The sequence below is a fragment of the Achroia grisella genome, unplaced genomic scaffold (genome assembly GCF_030625045.1).
Source record: "Achroia grisella isolate CSIRO2021 unplaced genomic scaffold, CSIRO_AGI_Agris_v1 utg3539, whole genome shotgun sequence".
NCBI lineage: Eukaryota > Metazoa > Arthropoda > Insecta > Lepidoptera > Pyralidae > Achroia > Achroia grisella.
The window spans coordinates 111655-125799 of NW_026712814.1; the positions used below are offsets into that span (position 1 = coordinate 111655).

Below are 14145 nucleotides of genomic sequence, written 5' to 3' on the forward strand. Positions count from 1 at the left end.
TCAATTCTGAACCGATTTCGTTGATTCTTTTAGTAATTATTTATTCTTAGAACTTATACGAAGCGTTCCTTCACTAATTTAATGATAAATGAAAACGTTTTATTTCTACAGATAGAATGCTTACGCTAACAATATGACTATTAAAATTTTATTATTCAATAATGTAGATATCAAGATTTTATTTTATTTTATATAACCAAGTAAATCTAATTCCCTAAAACAATTATTTGATGCGTGAATATCGTTCATGTATTAAATAAAGTGCGTATATTAACAGATGTTTTATATATAATCTTCAATCGAAACCTAGGATTAGAATACAGCTAATACCTAACACAGCCCTACGCCCCGCAGGCAAATATGAACGAATGTAAGTTGACTTAGAATAAGTATGTTCTGCAATCGAGAGTCGGCCAGTGTTAGATCATAATGTGTTGAAACAGCTTGTGCGCGCAACATTATCGTTTGAAAACAATGAAAACGTAGCCATTTTCGAAAATTCCAAATAAGAACTATAGTCCCATCTCTAGACGCGTCGATGAGAACGCGCGAAATTCCATTTTTGAATTTCGGCCGGCGGACATGTCGAAAACGCGTTCGATTTTTAAAAAGGTGACAGTTTATTTTTTTAATACTTACTCGAAGGACTGGTAAAGAAATGTTTTACTGAGTCATACAGCCAGGGAATTGAGAAAAATGCAATTTAACAGCGGTCGTTGTTCCGTGAAATTGAAAAAAAAATATTAGTAACGGCTAAGGATATAAAAATATGTGCGTAATTCGTCGATAAAGTTTCAATCGTGCGGTATTCGAACGAGATTATTCTTATTGTTTTAAAGAAAGAAAACTGCCGGTTTGTGTTTTTATTGTGTCTTTGGACTTTTCAAAGTGTGGAGAAAGAAAACAAGGTTAGTTACTCATCTATACTACTGTTTTTATTTAATGCAAAGTTAACATTCATAATGCTTTAAGTGTATGAGAAATTACAGCGACCAATTTCGTTTAAAATGTTTTATTTTCATTCATAACTGTGCAATACAAATGCATTCAAAACTTAATGAAAATTTTCGAATATAAATGGAAGTAAATTTAAATAGTTCCACTCTATAGCCATGAAGAGAATTAAAAACATATTTATTATAATTAAATATATGACCAATATAAATATGTTGTTAGGTATGTTTGTATTAATGTAAAAGTACTATTCTTCTTTATGGTTACACGAAGTATAGACAAAGGGGACTCCTTAAATTTACTTCATTATTATAAATTTATTATATTATTACTGTAATTAAATTATTGCGTATCTCAGTAATTAAAAAATTTATATATTAAAGGTAGGATTTAGGTTTTTACGGAAATGGGAATTGCAGCTTAGAATTTGTTAGTTACAATTAAATTATTTTCACTTTTCACTAAATCGGCTGTGCACGACGCACCTTTTTAGACTTTTATTGTATGTTTTTATATATATTTACAATTCATTTTCTATTGTTCTATTATTTGTCACTTTTGAAATATATGTCTTTTACCATCAGCGCATGTAGTTTCTCTTCCAACTAAAAATAAAATATATACAGTCCTTAGAAACCACTTACATAGTCATTAAAACTGGCACTGATACTCATATAGAATCTATATTAGGTATAGCTATTACCAAAAAGTTTTTGATTAAGGCATAAATATAAGAATGCAGTAAAAGTTTATATCAAATATATAGAATTTTGGTAGTACAGTGTTTGTAACAAAACTCCTCCGAAACGGCTTCACCGATTCTTATGAAATTTTGTGTGTATATTCAGTAGGTCTAGGAATAGGACGCAAACTATTTTTCATGCCCCTAGGTTACAAGGGCCGTCGACCGCAAAATTTTTAGACTATATTTTTTTAATTAATACTATTAAACATAGATAGATTGTCTAGTACCTAATGGCAAATGGCGCTGTGTAAATTGTCCAAGGATATTATTAGTGTTATTATAATTATTACTTGCGACTCGAATTCCTTTTCTTTCATTTTTTTTTAATAATGGGCTATTGAACGCCCTTTGATCGAAATTTCAGTTAAAAAAAAGTTCTCTATGACTTCAAATTGGGGCAAATAGAAAAGTAACAAGCCTATGCGCATATTAAGAAATACTTTGTGGACTTAGTTTTTCTAAATAGACTAGTTGACCCGCACAACTTTGTCTGCATAACACTTACTTGACATTTATCATCATTTTTGTCTTTTTAAATTATAGCCTATACGTTATGTATAAGCTATATTACTATAAAGTTTCAGCAAAATCTATTCAGTACTTAGTAACAAACATCCATACTCATAAACAAATATGTAAGATTTAGTTATTCTTTATAGATATACATAGTGACTTCCAGAAATGGCGGGAATCTTTTATTGTATTTTTTAACACATGATGTGATGTCGAAATAACGGAATTAATTTATATAGCTTTTTTTAAACTGATAGTAGTGATGTTTCACATACCTATTGGTCCCATATAAATTAATTCAGAAATGTGATGATATTTTTGTGTAAATTGTTAGTTGTTTTGTCGTGTTTGTTTGATACAAATTCATAGATTTTTTCATAAATACATACATATTATAAATAGAAAACGCCCAGACCGACACAAACAATCGTACTCATGAATACAAATATTTGTGCAGTGCGAGGAATCGAATCTGCACCATCGGAAGTAAAACGGTGCGCTAAACCGCTAGGACCACCGAGGTATTTCCATAGTTATAAATTTACTTTTCGTTAGGGATCTAAGAGATCTGAAAGTTGACAGATAAATAGAAAATACCATATCTGCACCATAACATACCGTTTCTCTATACTCTATTCCATGTCTACGAATATACATTTTAAATAATAGTACAGAAATAATAACTCTTAAACGCTCAAGACCATAAAAAAACGCTAACAATAAGTGCCACAGTAAAACTGCAATAATTTAATGTTTTCCTCATATTTTTCACAATAAAATGGAAAAATTTTTAGTGCACTCAGTAAAAACTATGCACTAACGTATAAACACATAAGTACACATACAAACACACACATGGGACATGTTACGCAACGCACTGAGCGGTTTTGTGTACGTACTTTGCATGTTTATAACAAATTGGTCCGTTTCCATTGTCTACGTCCGATTTTCTTTATTAAAAGTAATACGATGTTCATGTCACGAAATAATCGAGTTAAGTATTGGTCAAAAACTTTTTCTTTATGTCTTCTGGGTAAGCGCGCTACATCCTAGGACTTGCCATTATTTACCATCAAAAACTAACAATTAGATATTCACCAAATTTTATGGGACAATCAAATCAAAACCACAATCAAATAATACACATTTGAATTGAGTAATTCTTCCTTCTTAATTTTATATATTATACATAGATAACACCCAAACCGATACAAACAATCATAATGAAGGATACAAATGTTTGTACCGAACGGGGAATCGAACCCGCGATTGACTAAAATAAGGCGATGTGCTAAACCGCAAGACCACAGAGGTCTTCATTGAAGGAAGCTCTTATTATCGTTGCTTTAATTTAATCTTTCTTGAAGCTCAGTTCAAGAAAGATTCATTGTAAGTATTCCTACATTTATTAAGAGGGTGACAAAATCGTACCTTTTACAATGGACACCTACAGAAGTGGATAGACTATCTTAACATATACGTGAATTTACATACATTTCAATAAAATGAGGCGACCCCACTTGGAAAAATGTCGTAGCGCTACCGGGAATCGAACCGAGATTTCTAGATAAAAATCGATCCGGTTTTTATCACAGTTATGGCTAATGTACGCACGCCGCTATTGCAAAGTTAATGGCAATCTCAATATACGGTACTGTTATATATATATATTCTATATTTGTGGGGAGAAAGGTAAAAAAAAAAACTATACATTATGTCAAAAAAGATTTATAAGTTGGCTTTACTACCGATGATCCCGGGTTCGATACCTCGCATGATGCACACTTTTGTATTCATGATATTTATGTATTTTTTTGTGAATACATATCTATATATAACAATAAAATTGTAATATTGAAATAACCGTTTTTTACTACATGCATATGAATATAAATACGGTACATAAATCAAAATATTTTTTTTACAATATTTGTGTGTCTGTTTGTTCCGTCTAATCTCTGGAATAGTTGGACCGATTTTGACTTTTATTGGCAGGTAGCTGATGTAATAAGGAGTAACTTAGGCTACTTTTTGTGAAACTCCACGCGGACGAAGTACAAGAACAATAGATACAACTGATGTGAACACATAGAGACTGTTCTTATGTATTTCTATCAGTTGTACAGATTACACAAGTTTTACTTAGCTTCGGACTAGATGGCGCTGTGTGGATGGGTTAGGGTTACTATTATTAATAAATAAACAGTGTCATAGACATGATAAAAAATTTCATTAAATTCGACAAAATATTTATAAATAGTTAGGAATTAAAATTTTATTTGTTTAAAAGAGCAACACGTAAGGCATTCGTCTTGTGAGTAGAGCGATTCCAATGAGTGGTAGAATAAAAGGATATGACTATTCAAAATTTTATTTGAAAAGTTTATTTGAATATAATTTCTATTTATATTAAATGAAATGAAAGCATCATCCATATTACCCCTCGTGCGTTATCATTTAAAAGGATAACCGATAAGGTATTGCGTAGTGATCGAATTTCACAACGATATTTTATTTTTCAAATGGAGACAGTCATGCGAACACAGCTGCTTGGCGGCAAAACGTGAGTGATACAAAGTTAATATATTATGAATTTTTGTGAAATTAACACTAAAACACCAGTTTAGCATACCGCCTTACTTCCTATGGTCACGGATTCGATTCCTCGCACTGAGTAGCATCGTAATCATGAGTAGCATTGTTTGTATCGGTATGGGTGTTTTTTATAATACTAGCTACTCGCCCCGGCTTCGCACGGATATACACGCAGTATATATAAACCTTCCTCTTGAATTACTCTATCTATTAAAAAAAACTCATCAAAATCCGTTGCGTAATTTATACGATTTTAGCATACATAGGGATGGACAGACAGCGACAGCGACTTTGTTTTATACGATGTAATAATGATGATATATGTAATTACGAGAAAAAGTATATATCTGTGTATTTGTAGCAGTTGTCTAGTACCCATAACACAAACTTAACTTGGATCTAGATGGCGCTGTGTCAATCGTCCTGAAAAAAAAACATCGTCAGAAGTGTATCAAAATACCATTTTTGAGAAGGTGATTAATCCTCTTAACAGCATGATGTTCCATAATTAAGATACGTATAATAAATACTTTAAAGACGTAGACCCCTTTAGATATTATTCTAAAAGCACATATAAAACGAAACTCATTCATATTCTTAATCATAACTTAAGCTCTTTAATTATACACGCACACACATTCTTTCTTACAGGTCTAATAATATAAATAAATAGTATCTAATTCAGATACTATTATAATATCTGTAATTCTTAAAGTTATTCTTAAAATTGTTCTATTAGTTTTAAATATTGTGAAATTTATAATATTTGGTACTTTTAAACGAACGTTCTGGACTTCATCAAACCTGAAAACTAACTCGCGTCTAATAAATAACTAAATAAATAAATAAATAAATAAATAAATAAAGAATAGTCCTTTCAACAAAGCTCAGCGCCAGGTCATAAAGCTGGACCCAAGGTTAGTTGGAAACGAACGTTCTGACTTCATTGAAAATAGTTAATCTTAGACATTTGTTTGTGATTTTGTCGATAAATTATACAATATCTATAACTACATAATCATCCGTATAGACTCTCACTAAAAAGAACTATTTAAATTTTATTTTTTTTACAAAATTACATAAAGTTTATCCGTCCTATTAGAAAAGATTATTTTAATTCAATTTGTGTTTCTTTTGAAATTACACGATATTTTTGCCATGTGATGTTATTTATTCATTTGATATACAAATGTATATTCTACAAAAAACAAATTCTTTAAAAGAGACCTAGTATTGTTGTTTTTAAATGTGTCATGTATAAGGCAGGCAAAGGATTCTAGTTCATACAGTCTCTCTTCATAAAAAATTAAAACTAATAACTGTTTTAATTAATTAATCCCTGAATATAATACGTAATGTATTTTTATTTTAAAAGAATGATGATATAAGCTATTTCTAAAAAATGTAGTCAAAGACACAGTTAATCGAGGTTAACTGTAACTTTGACAGCTTTTTAAAATATATGTCTAGATTTATATTACACTAAAAACATCAAGAGTTTTTAGGTGTATGTCTGTATATGTCAGTGTTCGTGTTTCAGATTAAACATAGACAATATTCCAATTAATTAGTCACTTATGTCTATTAGTTTCGAAAAACAATATAGACAAAGGTGTTTCCATTTGCAATTGTTAAAACATAGCGTTTTCTGGAAAAATGTAGACAATCATAGGCAGTTATGTTTGTAAACTTTATGATATTAGAAATTATGTGATTACTCATTGGAATATAACGATATTAAAAATAAACGCAGTTAATGTCTACAAAATAATACTAAGTCGTATTTATATTCTTATGAGTAGTATTTATATATTCTAGTCCTAATTCAGTCATCAAACAGTATGCTTTTTAAAATGTCAGAATATAAAATAGAAATAATCTTAATTCTTTATTCTTCTTCTTTATTCAAATAAACTTAATATGAACTGTTTTAAATACAGTGGACCCGCGGTAATCCGGCCCCTGTCTAATCCGGCCCCCCTTGTAATCCGACATTGTCTATTATTTGTTATTGAATATTACTTTGACAATATACTTCAGAGTGCATATACATACATACATATATAACATAGAATCTTATCACTGGATCTGTAATTTGTCGGATTACAAGATACTCTTTTATAAAAAATTCCGGAGTATAAGCAGAGGATCCTTAAGCAGCACTCTATAATCCGACAAATACGATGATCCGACACTGCCCTGAAAAACGTTTGTTCGATAATCGGAGGTCCACTATATATGTATATAATATAAAGAATCATCATTGGATCTATAATTTGTCGGATTACAAGGTACTCTTTTGTAAAAAAAATCGGACTATAAGGGGTCTTAGGCAGTACTCTATAATCCGACAAATTCGATAGTCCGACACTGCCCTGCAAAATGATTGTCGGACTACCGGGGGTCCACTGTAGTCATATTTTTTTATTCTACCACTCATTCGGAACGCAAACTTATCACAAGAATACTTATATAGTAAGAAAATTGCGTGTTACTTTACATTTTTAAGATGACATGTGTGAATACAAACTACCAACTAATAGTAGGTAATTCATTAGAGTCAAAATATTAAATACACAATAAGATTAAATCAACAAGCAACACTCATTCACGAGTATGACGGATGATCCAGCTTTCACTTTGCTCGAGTATATTTTAGGGAGCCCAAGGAAACGATTGCTTATGTGGTAAGATATATTGTACCTTATTAATAATATTAATATTCCTAGACAATTCACACAGCGCAGTCAAGACCCAAGATGAGCAGAGCATGTGTTATGGGTACTTGCAAACTGATATGAATACAATTTTTTTTTGTAAGTACATAAAAATACATAAAAACACCCAGACAGATGCAAATAATATACTCATGAATACAAAAATTGGTATTGTGCGAGGAATCGAACCTGCAACTATCGGATGTAAAGCGGTGTGTTAAACCGCTGGACCACCGAGGCCGTCATTTATTCATTCTTACTATTTATGTTCTTTATTATCTACTTATGTCGAAATAAAGAGCAAATAAATAAAATAAACCTAGAAGTCTTACAAAATGGTAGATAAACGATGTTAAAGTTTGTTTCCCTTATAAATGTTGTGTGAACAGGCGTGTGTTGGTGCAGTGATGCGTGTGTGTGGTGAGGTGCATCACGTAAACTGATGTTTGGCAGCGGTGCCAAAAAACACAACGAGTTGTAGCGAAATTAATAATCTTGATACTTGCAAAATTATAATTAAGTACAATAGAATAGAAACTTTATTCAAATATATTTAAATTTAAAAAGTTTTTTTTTAATAGTTCACTTTTGAATAGTCATACTTACTAGTCGCCCAATGGTCGAAATTCAACCATAATTAATTTTAATTAATTACTATTATACATAGAAAAATTACGATATATCCATACAAATTTCCATCTCGCCTTTCAACCTCTTACAGCCTTTTTTTCGCATTAAAAAGTAGCTTATGTCCTTTCTCATAATCTAAACTGTTTCTTAAATTCTGTGTCAAATTTCATTTAAATTGATTCAGTAGTTTTGGTGTGAAAGCAAGACAGACAGACAGATTTACAGTATTAGTAAGGATTATTTATAGAAATTAATACAAATGTTTGTATTGAGTACAGATTCAGTTAGGACCTTCATTTAGAGCTAGATGGCGCTGTGTGTTATATCTTTAGACATTATATACAAAATAAGTATTTTGTATTAGTCAAAGATTATTATTTGGTCGATCGTGTTAAAAATATTATAAAAACGTTAACAAGGTTGTTTTCCTCATAAATTACAAATCTTGTTACTCACAATATTGTTAAATAACCACTTTACATTCTAATATGGACAAGGCACTTAAAAATATCATTTTATCGCAAACTATTAAACTAGTTCTTTTATACAAATGTATATAAAATAGTTTATACCTATCTACTTATATATATCTATGTATTTACATAAGTATATATAAGTACTAGTAGACCCGGCAACGCATTGCTGTAGCCAACAGTTTCTTTATATATAAAAATAATTTGCACTAAAATAATATTGCGACTATAAATTGAGATGTAAGCTATTCCATCTTTCAAGTTGGATCAAATTGCACCCAATGTGCAAATCACAGTTGCAATCGGCTCAGTACCATTGCGGACAAACAACTTGACACGTATTTTTATATATAATGATATATAACTTTTTAACTATACAATATTGCTTCCTTCAAATTGTATTGGCATATTGTATGTAAAAAAATAATTGAAAATGTTGTTTCTTTTAAAATTGTTTGGATCTTTTGTTATTAATATATTCTTTCGAGTACAGCAACAACTACTTTCAAATATTTAAGCAAAGAAACATCAGATTTAAGGAAGTGTTTTAAATCAATTCATATACACACTAGTAAAACTTTACAGTATATAATAGAAACTTCTAGAAAAAAAAATAGTTTTTTACTTAAAAATATACCAATAAAATAATTTTATAGTCAATTACAGTATCGGCATCGACAATTAAAGGTGGATAAACATGTGTTTGAGTAGCCGTAACTGAACGATTGCGGTTTTATGATCCGCCCTATCAGTATTATCAGTACAATCATTATCATTTGCCAATACAGACCCACATCGGACTGCGTGCGGAGTTGTGGTCAATAATTTAAATGATCCAAATGGTCGTTTCATTTTGAAAATAACATAGAAAATCAAATACAAACAGACTCAATATAACGAATATTATAAACACGAAGGTTTGTGAGTATGGATGGATTGCTGGATGCTTGTTATTCTTTTACGCAAAACCTACTAAACAGATTTTGATGAAACTTTACTATAGTAGTACAGCTTATACATTAGAATAACTTATTGGGCGAAATATTGTGATAAATGTCAAGAAAGTGAGTCGCGCGGTCAGCTAGTAATTGTCGTTAATTAATAATAATTATTATTAATTAATTGAACTAACAAAAAAATCTTGATATAATATAATACAAAGCAAATCACTTTGATTATAAATTATGAATATAAATCTAAAAATTTAAATACTGCATATTGTACAATATTAAAAACCTTTAAATGTGTTTGTATTGACCTAAAAATAGCCTACATCATGTTAAATAGAGATCTTTTCCTTACTGTATCAGCGGATAGACATTATGACTTTTATATTTATAAGCTATTAAGTGACTTAGTAGGAACAAAAAAAATATAATTAGTTAAATTTTACATTTCCTGCGAAGATATTTGATTTTGACGAGTCTTTCACTCGCAGGTAGCTAATGTTACAGAGTAACTTAGATTAGCTTCATTTAGAAATTTTGTTTTTATTAATTAAAAACGTTGAATTCTGCACGGACGAAGTTACGGGTCAGAAATAGTACAAATAATAATATAAAAATAATGATACATATACGTGCGACCTAGAAAGTATCAAGATTATCAGGGCGTGATATGGAAGGGATAAAAACTTGCCGCAAAAATAGATCCGAGGGAAAAATTATATAGTTGAACATAATATATATGAAAAATTTGCAACCGTGCCAATCCAATACATGCCCGTCCGTCTGCACCAACGAATATCTGTACTCATACACACAATGTAAATAAAGCCATGCAAATTCTGAAAATAGCTGACGCGCACAATCAATTTTAATGTACAATACACAGAAAATACTAACGGAAATATATAATACTACTGTTAACCGCGACTGAAACACTCTATCCATTGCTAAAAACTGCATTAAAATTTGTTCAGCAGTTGAAAAGATCTAAGCGAATAGACAGCTTGATTTTCTCTTCCCACGTGTATTTGGTCTTAGTGGTAGAATAAAAAAAATATGACTAGCCAAAAGTACTTGCATTGAGTTTATTTGATTAAAGATTATTTCTATTTCTATTTTATACTACATGTAGAGAATATTATGAAGTTGCATTGAAGAACTAATAAAACATGAACAAATACGTTTTTTTGTAATTACATATATAAATATGTAGTTATACATATAGATGTTTGTATGTTCCGAGGATTGATCCCGCGACCATAAAAAACTAAAGCATAATTCAACTGCTAGGTCATTCCCGTTATAAAATATAAAACAAAGTGCTGTCGCTATCTGTCTGTCCCTATATATGCTTAAATCTTTACAACTACGCAACGGATTTTGAAGCGGTTTTTTTAATAGATAGAGTGATTCAAGAGGAAGGTTTTTAGTTAACATGTACACCCGGGCGAAGCCGGGGTGAGGTGCTAGTAATAAAAATAAAATGTGGTAAGATCTCATGATTTTTACTAATTATACTTATAAAAATATAGTTATAATTACAAAAAAAATACACAAATCCCAACTAGTAACATCTGTAACAATGCACCGTGACGTAATATAGTTACAACGACCGTCCAATTACATCTGCCTATCCCAATATGTAATGACGCGTGAATATATCATATCTCAGCCTGAACGCATCAAGAATGCACTTGTGTTATTTTTGCATGATCCAACCTTGAAATTTAGTAGATATTTTTGTATGCACTTGGCTCCAATACGCAGTTTCACATATATAAAAACCAGGTTACATTCAGCGATTACTTTTCGGGCTCTGGAAGCGAAGTGCGACTTGTTTTGGGTAATCATCCTTTGTCAGTTGTCATCTGTATGTACATAGACAGCCGCGGTGATCTAGCGGTTTAACACACTGCCTTACATTCTATGGTCGCGGGTTCAAAGTCCCAGACGGTACAAACTTTATATTACATGTTTGTTTGTAATTGTCTGTTTTCTATATATTATGTATGTATTTATATAAAAAAAATATCTATTTGTATTAGTTGTCTAGTACCTATAACACAAGCTTTGCTTAGCTTTGGCCTAGATGACGTGTTAATTGTCCTAGTACATAATTTTTTTTTTTATTTCATTAGCATTAAATAAAAAAGTTGATATATTATTGTAACGTTTATTTGTTAACATAGCATTCGTTTATAAATTATTTGTATCTGATTAGTCGGAAATTTATTTTTTATTTTAAATTTGTATTTGAATTTATCGTTATTTTATAGTACATTCTTTTTATACTTAAAATTCCTTTTTCTTGATTGTTTCCTATATAAATCTACGTATTCCAAGTATTTTTTATAGCTTTCCTTTTACCTATACACGTATACATTAAAACTACAACACAGCCAAAGTCACATGCATCGTATAAGTGGAATAGGAGAAAGAAACACATAGTTCACTTTTATTTTGTCAAAAAAAACTTAAAAATGTAAATAAAAATATATTAACCAAAGTGAGTTTGCTTGTTTAATTGCATGAATATATATCTACTTATTATCCTGTGAGACAAAAAGAACATTGTTACCATTTATTGCTCCTTTAAGTCTTAACATGTTAAACAAAACATAATTACAATTTAGTATATAGATAGAGACGTGTAGTTATAGTGTAAATATTATGTTATCTGTGGTATAATTAAGGACATAAACAACGGATTGGTCAAGAGACCTTAAACTAAGGATCAAACAAAAGAAATGTATAATTAAAGTTAGAGGAAATATTCGAAAACTCAAAATTCTAAATACTTTTTAATGGCCATACTTACTACGAACAAAATATTTTTTGTATAATTCTGTGTACCTAACATCTTTTTTTTCATACGGCTTATTTTAGTTTTGTCTGCATAGCAATTTTTTATGAAAATTTTGGAATATATAACATAAACTCAATTTTGGGTTAATTCTCATAAGACGGTACCAGATATGATGACGTAATAAAATAGTTTTGAATATATTTACTTTAGATACATTACACTGTCTATAATATAAGTTTTTTTTTAATATTGTCAGCGTAGGTATGTTTCTACTTCTATACATTTTTGTATATCGAACAAGCTGTGCACGCGCTTTCACACGCGTGAAATTTATAGTTTATATGTTATTATGATGTATAACCAATATTACTGTAAAGTTTCATTACAATCCATTCATTAATTTTTGCGTGACAGAGTAACAAACATCCATCCATACACACCAACTTTCGTGTTTATAATGTTAATATTAAGATCATGAACGAAGATGTTAATGAAGGTGATTGAAGTCGAATAGTTTTTTTTTCTCACATTTCATTAAAATGTAGGAGTGGCCAAACCGACACGCCTAGACGAATAAATGAATTTCAAAAATAGAACGAGCTTCCTGCGATTCGAATTCTAAATTTAAATTTAAAAATGGCGGCGTTCCATCCGGCGCGGCTCGAGCCGCAAATTTGAGCATAAAACTGCATCGCATACATTAGTCGATCTAAACATTAAAAATAGAATTTGCTAGTATAGAGCTTAGTGCTCAACGTTGGAACATAGGCAAGGTTTCCTAATACCAGTTAGCACTAGCTGTATCTTTATGTAATATGTTATATATTAAAGATATCAATTAACATAATGTTTTTGATTATGGTTTCATTGAGACAGAAAGACCAATCCTTATATGTTAATAAGTGATTAATTTAATAATATTTATCAAATTATTTGATACATAATATTTATGTATCAATTTATTATAAGTGTGTACATAAATAATTATTTATTCGTTAGTAAATATATAAAAATTTCTATAAACCCATTTTTCAACTGATGTAAATACATAAATATATATTTTTTTTTTTCGTAAATACATACATACTATACATAGAAAACACCCGAAAAAACAATCATACACATGAATACAAATCCTTGTACCGTGCGAGGAATAGTACCCTCGACCATGTAGAAATATGTGTTTATCATTCATTTCATTACAAGTGCGTTCTTGCATGTTGTCGCTAGTGTAGTCTCACCTTTACAACACCAGATTGCCTTCTTTCAGTGAGTTAGTATAAACAACACGGACATTTCGCAGCAGTTTCCGAAGCGTAGGTGCGGTCAGTGTTGCCAGTTGCATATTTTTTTTATTAACCATATTAATCAAATCGCCGGTGCTAGAAGAATAAAAAAACATAGTATTGTTTTTGGTTTTATTAGTTATACAATTTACTGTATTATTTTGTATAAGAATAAGGTAACATAAAGACAGACAGGCCGATTTATAATACTAGTTGTATTACTTTATAGTAGTTGGTTTAAATTGTATTTTTTTTCTAAGACGCATTACCAAGTTAATATGTTGACTAAAATTATTTGATGATGATGTAGATTAAAAAAAAACAGCAATTTAATTCCTTTCTAAGTAATTATTTACATTTGCAAGAACTGTTAGCGGTCAATAAGAATATTGACCATGAAAAAAAGTGGAAGGAATATATTTTAATGTTGGCAACACAGTTTACCGCCGGTTTGTATGTGTATGTATGGTACCATACAC

At 30.2% G+C, this 14145-nt stretch overlaps 1 protein-coding gene across 1 annotated transcript in view; it reads left to right on the plus strand.

Moving 5' to 3' along the window:
* The first annotated feature begins 506 nt into the window (after positions 1 to 506).
* LOC131843881 (zinc finger protein 628-like) overlaps positions 507 to 14145 on the plus strand; it is a 117998-nt gene continuing 104359 nt past the window's right edge. The window contains exon 1 of the mRNA XM_059192650.1: positions 507 to 908. The gene's annotated coding sequence lies outside the window, so the exon portion shown is untranslated. The remainder of the gene's footprint in view (positions 909 to 14145) is intronic.